Source organism: Chenopodium album, chromosome 2, assembly GCF_948465745.1.
Source record: "Chenopodium album chromosome 2, dcCheAlbu1.1, whole genome shotgun sequence".
Lineage (NCBI taxonomy): Eukaryota > Viridiplantae > Streptophyta > Magnoliopsida > Caryophyllales > Amaranthaceae > Chenopodium > Chenopodium album.
In genome coordinates this window covers 56450803-56463324 of record NC_137835.1, presented here as the reverse complement: position 1 = coordinate 56463324, position 12522 = coordinate 56450803, and the positions used below count along the sequence as shown (strand labels likewise).

The following is a 12522-nucleotide window of genomic DNA, read 5'->3' as shown; positions in this document are numbered from 1 at the left end:
TTTTATAACCTAGCTAAATATTGTTTATTATTCAATAATCTCTAATTTTCTTTACATAAGTCAACTTATTTCACTTTATTAAAATTATACAAAGTCTGAAATTGATTATAAAAATATTCCAAATTATTTGAGCGCAAGTTTTAAATCATTTAATTTCATATTTCACTCTTTCAATAATCTATTGAGTTCGAATAAAAATGGCTAAAAAAAACTAAAAAAAAAAACCCAATGAGACATTTTTTTAAGGAACCCAATGAAACATTAATTTAGAAAAATGTAAAAAAATAAATAAAAATAACCATTATTATTTGTTTGAAACAACAAAAAATTCTTTATACAATAATGAAAAACGAATTGATGTCAATAATATATTTTAATATGACACGCTCGCATAGCGTGCAAAAAATGTTAGTATTATTAAAGATAATAATATTTAACTGGAATCAAATTGACAATTGATGGTTGGTTGCGGATGCAAGGATGGAAAATTATAAGAATCCCATAAGCCATAGATGGTAAAATTGTCATTCTTCACTAATTGTTTGCAGTTGTTATTTTGTTGTTTATAGTATCCCGGGGCCCATAATTGTGTAGAGTTTGTGATATCATGAGCTTGAATTGAACCCATAAGAAATGTGAAATAACAATGTGTATTACAGATCTAAATTTAAAAAACTTAAAATTTAAATCACTCAATTTGTAAAATTGTAGGTCGTCTTAACTTTATGACACTATTTGTAAACTTTTAACAGTCAACTCTATGCGTAAAATGTGGTAATACATATATATATACACATGCAATCTTACAAAATTTAATACTTTTAATTACTTTCTTTGTAGGGCTAAAAAACCAAACACCCTTGATTTATACATGCCTAAAGTTATGAACGGCTAAAAACTTGAAGGTTGTTCTTTGCATGTGTAGTAGAAAACTCAAACTAAGGCATTATTTTTCTTTAACTAACTTGTTTTATCTTTATAATGTTGTATAACACTTTATTTCTTCTTAAATTTACCAATATTTTTAATACTCATATATATTTGATAACTTGTTTAGGTCTCGTGCCATGTACAATAATTTTCTATGTTATTATCAATTTACAACTATTTTAATCAATGTAAAAAGAAATATTCTAAATTAGTGTGAATTAAACTACCGAATCATTTACTAAAATGAAACATAGTCATGAAAACACCGATTAGGTACATATGTAATTAAAAGTTAAGCATTTGAGCATGTGATTATTTTATGCATTTTAATGTAGTATTGTTATAGTGTTATTTTTCATGTTAACTTAATGTAAAATTTTAAAGTTACATACTAACCTCGCGAATAATATTATTTGTACACGCTATAAAACTCTATTATTCATCCAAAACTGTGCAATCTAAAATAAGTACTTTACATATCATTCCGACAATATATTATTTATTATTCAACTTTTCTCTTGATATGAACACTAATTAGATATCAATATAGTATAAATTATATTTTGGTAATATGTTATATAATAACTAATAGTTATCAATCAATAAATTATATAGTTATTGATTGATGTTCTTATGTAAGTATTGGTTATTTAGGTAATTTACTTAACAAAGATAAGTATAAAAATCTTTTGTTGATAATCTACTACGGTACGGATATGATATTTTCTAAAGAAGATATTTTATTTTATTCATTTTATAATTAAAGATCTAGATACTAATTACTCCCTCCTATTCATTTTGTTAATATTTTTTGGAATGAATCACATAAAATAAGAAAAGGAAAAATATAAAATTTTGGAATTTGATTGCAGTTTTTTAATCATTGTTGTCTTTTTCTTTGTTTTTTTTATTTATTTTATTTATGGAAATTGGCTGTTATTAAATCGTCTATTCTAAATCTTAATTAGAAGAATTTTCCATATCCGCAATCCACTAGCATATGTATCAACCAAACAAAATTATTTAACTATTTACACACCAATTAGATTAATTATTCTCATATTATGAAAATTATTAACCCTATTTTAATGTTAAGGAATATATTCCATATGGGTATATCATTTTGAAACGCCCGAAATAGTATATGGGACCAATAAATTAAAACGTAGGAGTATTTTTATTAAAATTTAGGTTATTTAAATTTTAGTCAACTTTTTTTACCTGATTAAACTTTACTTAAAAAAGATTTCTCCAAGGAAATAAAAGAAAATAAAAAAAATATTTAAGCACATACTAGGCAATGACATGTGTCATTGTTGGTGTGTCTTTTAGTATATAGGTATTGATTAAAAATTAAAATTAGTCATCTCCTCTAATAACAAATAGTAACATCTATGTTTTGAGAGAGAACAAATCTCTTAATAAGTTAAGTACCAATGAAGCAATGCCATGGATTCAATTTTAAAAGGCTAGCTAACTAGATATTATTAGTAATTTAATAAATAAATAAATAAATGTTTTGTCGATCATTAGATGACTAATATATCTATTTATAGTTTCATACCCACAACTTTTATCCATTATTCAGTTCATATCTTCCACTATAATCAAGGAAATATTACTGCACTTAACAATACCCTATAAATTCTCACATAAGCTTCTTATTTATCAACTTTGTCAAATCTTAAACAATACGCACTCCTTCTTCTCCTATTCTTTTTCAAAAATCCTAGCCACCACCACCATTCTCTGTATTAGCCTAGCTGTGCAATCGGTGATCCCTAAATCTCTCTCTTTATTTTTTTAATTACTTATGTTTAGACACCATAAATCAATTTTATTTTTTACTTAATTATACAAAGTTTAATTATTTATTAATCTAAATTCATATTTACCATCTAATCATGATTATAGATTTTTGGGTAAATTTTCACAGTAATTCTATCATTGTTAAACTTGTTCTAGTAATTGTATGATGCTCTGATTAAATTAGCTAAATAAAATCCAAAATTTTGCATGTTGATGATGATTTTCCATAATAGTTTATATTTCCATGATTTTTCAAAATATTTATGCCATATTATTTGATTATAATGGACCCTAGATTTTTTTCTCCCACTGTTCTTGAAAAATAAGAATTATTGTAAATACGGAGTCGGAGTATACGTCTTTAAATCCGATTATGAAATTTCAATGCATTAGATAGTGAAGTTAAATTGTGTTAATTGAACAATATAACTCATTTTTTTTACGTTTTAAAATTAAGATTTTTAATTATTTTCCCAAATAATTTTTTTCCACACAATCAATCTATCATCATGAAATTGTACTCTGTAACTTTAAAAGTCAGGTCAAGTTATTGACAACAAAATCTTAGGGTGTGTTTGACAACATTGTTGTTTGTGGTTTTTTTTTTTTTTTTTTTTTTTTTTTTTTTTTTTTTTTTTTTTTTTTTTTTTTTTTTACCCGCAAAATACAATAAAATAAAACAATGTTTGGTAAAATAGCTTTAAAAAAAACCTTTACAATAGTTTTGTAAAAAATAAAATGATAAACCTAAAACACCTTTAAGCAGCTTTTGAGGTTTTTGTTTATTTTTGTAAAAAAATACCTAATCAAAGCTATGCTCTAACGCTTGTACATCGATTGTATTTCCTCTAAATTCAATATCTCATCTCTCTTTTCTTGTAATTTCATTGCCTATTGTTCTTTCTACTTTGTTAATTTATAAATTTATTGATCCTTTTGCTGTTAATGTATTTAATTTGTTTGATCAAAATTTGTTATCTTTGTTTTTTATTTTTATTTTTTGAATTTTAATCGTTCTATCAAATTCGTATATAATTTATTTGGGTTTTTATATTTGGGGCTTTTTTTTACTGAAATAATACGAGTGTTGATTAATTGGTATTGTAGATTATATGATAATATCATGTTGTAATTGAATTACTTGAATTAATAAGCAGAATATCATGTCAATTCTATAATTTAATTTTAGGAAATTTGTGAACTGGTTATAAACTAAAATAAGTTGAATTGCACTTTCTGAATACTCTACTATTTACCACTTAATGATCATATAACTTAAATAATCTTTAATTCGCTTCTTCCTATTACCACATATTTTAAGGGTTAAAATTAAATAATATTATACACATTAAAATTGAAACATGTACTCTTATAAAAAAATGAAACATGTACTCTTATAAAAAAAATTAAATAAACAATATTAATATTTCCAGAAAAATTTTAACTAAAATTTTGACATTTTCCCAAAATTCTATAACATAGCTAAATATTGATTATCATTCAATAATATCTAAATCATCTTATATAAATCAAACTATTTCACTTTATTAAAATTATTCAAAGTTTGAACCTGATAAAAAAAATCAAAATTATTTAAGCGAAAGTTTTAAACCATTAAATTTTGTATTTCACTTCAATAATATATTGAGTTTAAATTATTAAAATAATGGATAAAAAATACAAAATCCAATGAAACATTGATTTAGAAAAATGTAAGAAAATAAATAAAAATAAGCATTAATATTTGCTTGAAACAATCAAAATTTCTGTATACAATAATGAAAAACTAATTGATGTCAATTTTTTATTAAATATGATACGCACGCATAGGGTACAAAAAATGTTAGTATTATTAAATATGATAATACCTAACTGGGATCAAATTGACAGTTGATCGTTTGTTGCGGATGCTAGAATCGAAAATTATAAGAATCACATAAGCCATGGATAGTAAAATTGTCATTTTTACTGATTGTTTGCAGTTGGTATTTTGGTGCTTATAGTATCCCTGAGCCCATAATTGAGTAAAGCTCATGAAATCATGAGCTTGAATTGAACCCAAAAGAAATGTAAAATAACGTAGTGTATTATGCATCTCATTTTAAAAAACATAAAATTAAAATTGTTGTATTTGTTAAATGGTATGTTGTCTTAACTCTTAAGTATTAACTCTATATATAACATTATTTGTAAAATTAACTCTTAACAGTTAACTCTATGTGTAAAATGTGGTAATATATATACATGCAGTCCTAAAAAAATTTAGTACTCTTAATTACTTTATTTGTAGGGATAAAAAACAAACACCCTTGCTTTATTCATGCCTAAATTTATGAACGGCTAAAAACGTGAAGGTTGTTCTTTGCATGTGTAGTAGAAAATTCAAATGCATTATTTTGCATGTGTAGTAAAAAATTCAAACTAAGGCATTATTTTTCTCTATCTTTATAGTATTGTACAACACTTTATTTCTTCTTAAATTTAACAACATTATAAATACTCATATATATATGATAGTGCCATGCACAGTAATTTTTGGTCTTAATATCAATTTGCAACTTTTTTATTCTATGTAAAAAAATGTCATAAATTAGTGTGGATTAAACTATGGAAAAATTTACTAAAATTAAACATAGTCATGAAAACACCGATTAGGTAAATATGTACTTTGAAGTTAAGCATTTGAGCATGTGGTTATTTTATGCATTTCAGTGTGGTATTTGAAAGCGTTATTTTTCTTGTTAACTAAATGCAACATTTCAAAGTTACATACTAACCTTGCGAATAAATTTTCTTTGTACACACTATTAAACTATGTTATTTATTCCAAAACTATGCAACCTTAAATAATATTATTACATATCATTCCGACAACATATTATTTCTTATTCAACTTTTCTCCTGATATAAACTTTAATTAGCTATCAATATATTTTAAATTATATTTTCGTAATATTTTATATAATAAGTAATAACTAATAGTTATCAATCAATAAATTATATAATTATTGATTGATGTTCTTTCCTAAATAGTGGTTATAAAGGTAATTTACTTAACAAAAATAAGTATAAAATTCTTGTATTTATAATCTACTATGTATATGATATTTTTACTAAAGATGTTTTATTTATTCTATAATTAAAGATCTAGATAATAATTACTCCCTCCTTTCATTTTGCCAGTCCTTTTTGGAATCAATCACTTAAAAAAAGAAAAGGAAAAATCCTAATAATTTGGAATTTGATTGTAGCGCACCACAAGAAAAAGCCAATTTAGCAACTGATATATGAGACTACCCTAATATTCTAATGGAAAAATACTTTTGCGACTGAAAGAGACTAATAGTCGCAAATTTTGCGACTGGTTTTGCAGTAGTCGCTACGCGATTGGTAATTTGCGAATAATATATGCAACAAACCTAATATTCAGTCGCAAAAAATGTGTTTGCGACCGAAAGAGATTAGCGACTAATTTTACAATAGTTATTGATACGGTTGCTAATTTGCGACACTTGTATAATTTTTGGCTCATAATTTTTTTTATAATCTTATTTACTTAATTTTTATTTTAATAATTAATAAACTTTACAAAACCTTAAGCTTACTGTAGCTAGACTTTAAAGCGTTTTATGCCCCTGTACCTTTTCCCTTCATTTTTCTTCGGGCATTTGTTTCCTCATTAAATCTCTCTCTACTTTTTTCAACCCACTTAAGTTTTAGGTTTAAGCTTTGTAAGCTAGATCCCCAATTCCCCACAACCCCATTTGTCGCTATCACATTCTCTCTTTAAATCCATCACTTTCGAGCTTCTTTGTGCAGCAAAGCTAAGGAGGTTTCATCTATTTATAGTTGTTGCGATTGGTAATTGCAAGCGTATTGTGGGTTCTCCATTAAAATCAGCTTCTGAGGTAACATATTTTCAAAATCAATTTCATAATCTATGGTTTAATCTCACACTATTCTTTAATTTAATCAATTGATATGTGTTGAAGCTCTAATTTCAGTAATTGAATGGCAAAACCTCAATTTTGCTTTGATTAAATGGGAGTTTTTTGTGGATCATTTTTAGCAGACAGTGAATGTAGACTAAAAGCATGGTATATATTTAAAGGACGGAAAACCATTCCCAAAATATGGAACACAATCGACAATTACAGGGAGGTTTCCTCTTTTCCATTAACCTGTAAAACAATGTTTGATGCGCCCCAATTCACCATTGAAGGCCTTAGCATTGCACGCAATGATTTCTTTCGGGTGAATCACTAATTATCATTATTTGCAATTGGTTTTTTTTTCATATATTTTTTGTGGTTCATGATTAACATGGTTTTTTTATTCATTTATTATTGTTATATTGAGTTGGGTATTTTATTTTAATTTGTGATTTTGTGGTGGCGTTTGGTATTTTTATTTGAAGTTTTTGAATAATTGAAGGATTTGGTAGACTATTTAAATGGCATTATGATAATAATATGATAAAAATCAAGTATTCTATAAGTAATTTATTAAGTTATCAGGTTATTACCTTATAACTTATCAAATTACGAGGGTCAATCGAAATGATGCATGAGAATTGAATGTACAACATTTCTAGGGTATGTTGTATAATGTTGTTCTATAAAACAATGAAGAAGCATGTCTTCTTCTCACATACTGGCCATTTATTTACTAAGATGTTAATGATATAGTTTTTCTCTTTTTCCTTTATTCTGTAAATGGGTGATTCTTTTTTTTAACTTTTAGCTATGTTATCAGATCAAAATATGTGTAGCTTCATGAAAATTTTGTTGAAGTGGTGCCATATTCTAGTTGCTCATTTCGGATGTAGCTTATTGTCTAAGAAATTTAAAGGGGAGTGTTAGAACATGAAACTTGATTATAGTATATACAAGCTACCTCAAATTTCTAGGACGGGGTTGAGGATTATTGCTATTACTTAAGATAGATGTGCTTTGACATATTGGATTCTAAGAAATATATACATATTATGCTTCTATATTGATGATGACACGGTTTATCAGTCCTTCTCTCCCCCTCCTCTTAGCTATATTTATACGGAAGAACTAGCCTACAACTTGGATCCTCTATGTTTACTTTATGATGCTCCTTTATTTAGCTACTTATTCTGATTCATTTCATAATTTTAAGCTACTTTCCTCTGTAATTCGGTTTCTATTAGGGGCATGATTGCTAATTTTCTCTTTATAGCATCATGGCATCCTCTTTAAGTTAGAAACTTTGGTATTAAAGAAGGTTTTATAACCATCCTTATGTGATATAAGTTTCGTCTCTTTTGTTAAAAAAATATATATTTATTGTTTTCCGCTAGAAAAAGGTGTAGATAGGCTAGTTTATTGTTTTGACAAGTTGAATTCTCTGCTATAATACAATCTCATGATCAGAGTTCTGAAAATTTTCTATTATATTATTGCTTTCTTTACTTTTTCTCTCTTATGCTAACCTATCTTAAAATTATTGTTGCTTCAGCTTCAAAATATATCAAACTGTTATTCCATCTTTTCTTTAATATTGCAATAAATCTTTGGTGAATTATATTAGTTCCAATATTCTGACTCCCTATCAGCTTAACTAGCAAAGAAGCACCTCGGGAACACAGAAAGTGGTTAGCATTCAAATATATAATTTACTCTTATCTCCTATTTATATCGATTAGCTATGGCTTAATAATACACATAGGAACCTCTTAATGATGAGTGTCATTTATGGCACTCATTTGGTTCTTTTTAGGGTAAATTTCATGCTATTCTATAGCTCTTTTACTTAGCTTTTCCTTAATTTTACTCTTTATTTCTTTTAAGCTGCATTTTCTTAGTTGAATTTCTTTATTTATGCATTTCTTGGTTTATTTCGTTATTTTCTCTTGTATTTGCTTGTTTTGCTTCATTTTTCAGGTTAGGGTCGTTATCCAAGATTCCCGAGGCCTTTTCCCAAGTTTGGCATTGATTAGGATGCCTAATGTTCTCCATTTGAAGCTCAAGCATGGAGAAGTGCAAGTTCCTAAAGTCCTTAGGATGTGCATTCAAGCCGTGGAGGCATGATTTCTCGTGTTGAACCCACAAACATGGAGTTTAGAAACTGCAAGGTCCCGTGTTTATCAAGAGCATTAACTGGAACGCACGAGGAGCATCGACATGATAGTGAAGAGGGTTGCCCTGTTCCCAGGCGCGGGCGCGCCTGTCTGGGTCTCTGTTCCGTACCCAGATTTGCGCGACCGCGCTTTCCCTTAAAGTTGGCCGCGCCTGTTCGGGTTTATTTGGGGACGATCTAACTAATTTCTCTTGGTTAGTTTTAGTATATATAGATTTTCATTCTATTTTTAGAAGTGCGTAATTTTTTAGAAATTAGAGGGAAGAATTACAATTACAATTTTAGAGAGAGAAACTCTATATTGTAGAGAGAGAAGTTCTTGATTGATGATTGAAGATTGATAATTCTAGCATTTTCTCCATTGAATTGAAGCAAATTTGTAAGGATTTCTTTTACTTTAATGCAATCTTTGGCATATCATTTCAATTGTTTTGTTGATTGTTCAAGTTTGAATTGAATTTGTGATTGAATTAGTTTTATTGATATGATGATGATGAAATTGTTGATTAGCTTAGTTTTGATCTTGATTTCAATGGATTGTGAGTAGTTTTCTTGGTAGGGGAATGGTGAAGCATATATGAATAATGGATTGATGCTAATTGGGAGAAATTGATGGAGTTGATGTTGTGATTAAATTGGTTGATTGATTAAGCGCATGTGTGATTAATTGAAGAGTAGCTATCTTTGATTGTTACACTAGAATTCATTGTAAGCTCGCATTGATACGGAAAATTAATTTGTGGCTTGCTTTTGTCGATTGAGTATGTTTGCAAGGTTCCTAGATAGAGTCTCTCGTAGTTAACGCTAGCTTGACCTCTAGAAGATTATCCTACCTTACTCTCTTGATTTCTTAATTGATTTTCCCTCGCAACTCGTCATCTCGAATCCCAATTAGCTATATCCATTCCGAGTATATGCGGATCCTAATTCTAGTGCTTGATAAATTTGATTTCATTTTGATTGTTTGATTTTTTAGAATATACACACCTTACTTCATTACTTCGAAATAGCTTAGATTTAGCATTCATCTCCCATTCCTAGTGGTTCGACCCTCGACTTACTCTATGCTTGGTATAAGGGTGTGTTGAGAGATTACAAATTTTGTTTTGATCGAGGGTAGATTAGTTTTCAACGACCTAGTCCCGCCCTAGATAAAAAATGGCGCCGTTGCCGGGGAATGGCGTAGTTGTTTGCTATTGTTGTTGAGTCTATTTCACTTAATCTAAAAAATATAAAAAGATTTTTCAATTTAGGCTACATTTGTAGCCGTGCTATTGATATTTGCTTTGAGTTTTTTTGTATGCGTAGGATAAGAGGAAGGACTTTAATGCCATTTGATCCAAAAATCGAGAGAATAATAACAAGGATAAGGGTTGCTAATCACTAGTAGAAAAATACAAAAAGGCAACCCCCCAAATGGCACCGGTTCAGGCCAAACCGGTGGCAAAAAACGGCCTAAAATTGGGCGGGGATTTAGACCAAGAACAATGGCACCGGTTCAGCTCAAACCGGTGCCAAAAATAAAAAGGCCACCACTTTGCACCGGTGCCACTGAACCGGTGCGCCAAAAAAAAAACCGGCCTTTGTCCTTTATATACCCTAAGCTAACCTCCTTCTCTCTCCTCTGAACTCGGCGCCTCTCCTCCTTCTCTCTCCTCTCCTCTCCTCCTTCTCTCTCCGACCTTTCTTCTCTGTCCTCTTTGTCCTCTTCCTTCCAATTTCTCTCTAAAATAAAAATCATCTGATTTTGCCATTTAATATCAAAGAAATATTCGGTGAATCTTCTTGTCCTCTCGATCTCCGACTTCTCTTCTGTCTTCTGCCCACACCACCAACGTCACTAACCACCGCCGCCACCAAGTCCGCTTATTTTCAGGTCAAATTTGAGGTTAGTGCATGTTTCTGGATTTAATTATTCGGGGTAAGGGTTTCTGGGTTTAATTATTTATGTTATATGCCTTAATTTTTTTGGGTTTGATTGTTGTAATATTGTTCGAAATTGATTGGTGTAATCGATTTTTGAATTATTTGGGTTAATTGATTTTGTCATTTTTTGCACTTAATTGATTTTTCGAAAAATCTGGGTTTAATTGATTTTCGAAAGTTTTGGGGTTAATTGATTTTCTGGGTTTGCTTGGTTTAATTGATTGTTGGGTTTGATTGATTTTTGAAAGTTTTGGAGTTCGTAGATTTTCTGGGTTTTATTGGGCAATTTATTTGGGTTTTCGTCCTTTTCTCTTTCTCTTTCATGCATAAGTTTTCTGGGTTTTTGTTTTTCGTATTTTTTTTTTAGTTTTAATAATTTCTGGATTTTAATTGATGAAGGTGTTAATTCATGCAACAAGGATTCAAGACTTTGATTTTGGAATTGTTTTGATGTTGTAATTTTTTTTTGTTGTACAATATCAATTTCTGAGTTGAATTTCATTATAATTCATTGTAATTTTTTTTGTATTGTACAATAACAATTTACTTGTTGAATATAATGTGATTATATTTCATTGTTTTTGCTTCTGTTATATCGATTACTGATGTTTGGTTTGTACTCCGTATTTTATAATTTACATGGTGTTTTTATATAATTTTTATTATTATTGCAAGAACAAAGAAAAAAAATACCAAAAAGGCACCGGTTAACCGGTGCCTAAAAGAGCTGCCGCTAAAAAATAATATTTTGCGGAACTATTTAAGGCACCGATTAACCGGTGCCAAAACCGGTTTATGGCACCGGTTTTGAACCGGTGGCAAAAAGGGGGGTAATTGGCACCCCCCACATTGGCACCGGTTCAAACCGGTGCCTTAAGCCGGGTTTGAGCCGGTGCTTTTTGCTATTTGTCTTTGGTCCAAGCTCTCCAAGAGAGGAAATTCACCAAGAAAGAGAAGATGAGGATCAAGTAAGCATGGGAGATAATCCAGGAGTTGCTTTGAAGGAGTTGGGAACTCCCGATGCTTATAGGTTTGAGAGTGGCATAGCTCCACCAACAACTCCCGCCAATGACTTTGAGATAAGGCCAGCAATGATAACAATGATTGAACGAAGGCAATTTAGTGGAGTTAAGCATGAAAGCCCACTAAACCATCTCAAAGAGTTCGAGAAGTATTGTAATACCATCAAGGTCAATGGGGTTTCTCAAGAGTTCATAAGGCTCAAGCTATTTTCGTTTTCTATAATTGAAAGGGCTTCAGAATGGTTGGACAAGGAAGTGAAACCTAATTCCTTGAGAACTTGGGATGGGGTTACTAAGGAGTTTCTTTCTCGCTTCTATCCTCAAAAGAAGACCGCCGAGGCAAGAACTCTAATCCAAATAAAGTTTCAAGCAAAAACCTAGTGAGAGTTTGTATGAGGCTTGGGAAAGATACAAGGAGTATCAAGGAAAATGTCCTCATCATAGAATTCCAACCTATCAAATTATACAAATTTTCTATGGAGGATTGAGCCCCCAAGGGAAGTCGTGTCTTGATGCCGGAGCCGGAGGCCCGATTATGAACAAGACCGAAGAAGAGGTTGTAGATATAATTGAGGATGTAGTTCGTCACTACATGGATTGGCAAGAGGGGGATAGAGAGTCCGTAAGCAAGAGTGGATCAACGGTTTATTCGGTTGATCATCTTAATGCAATCAATAACTTGTCTTCCCAAATCTCAAACTTGAGAAAGGAGATGACATTGATTAAA

General features: G+C 29.7%; 1 long non-coding RNA gene and 1 other non-coding gene across 2 annotated transcripts; one reads left to right on the top strand and one right to left on the bottom strand.

The window, feature by feature from the left end:
* The first annotated feature begins 6388 nt into the window (after window positions 1-6388).
* Window positions 6389-9277, top strand: LOC145585991 (uncharacterized). Its single transcript, XR_014100774.1, has 3 exons — window positions 6389-6647; window positions 6812-6993; window positions 8652-9277. It is a non-coding gene; the product is annotated as an uncharacterized LOC145585991 (long non-coding RNA).
* A 2863-nt stretch (window positions 9278-12140) lies between these two features.
* LOC145607533 (small nucleolar RNA R71) lies at window positions 12141-12242 on the bottom strand. The gene has a single exon (XR_014105577.1). It is a non-coding gene; the product is annotated as a small nucleolar RNA R71 (small nucleolar RNA).
* Window positions 12243-12522: the final 280 nt, after the last annotated feature.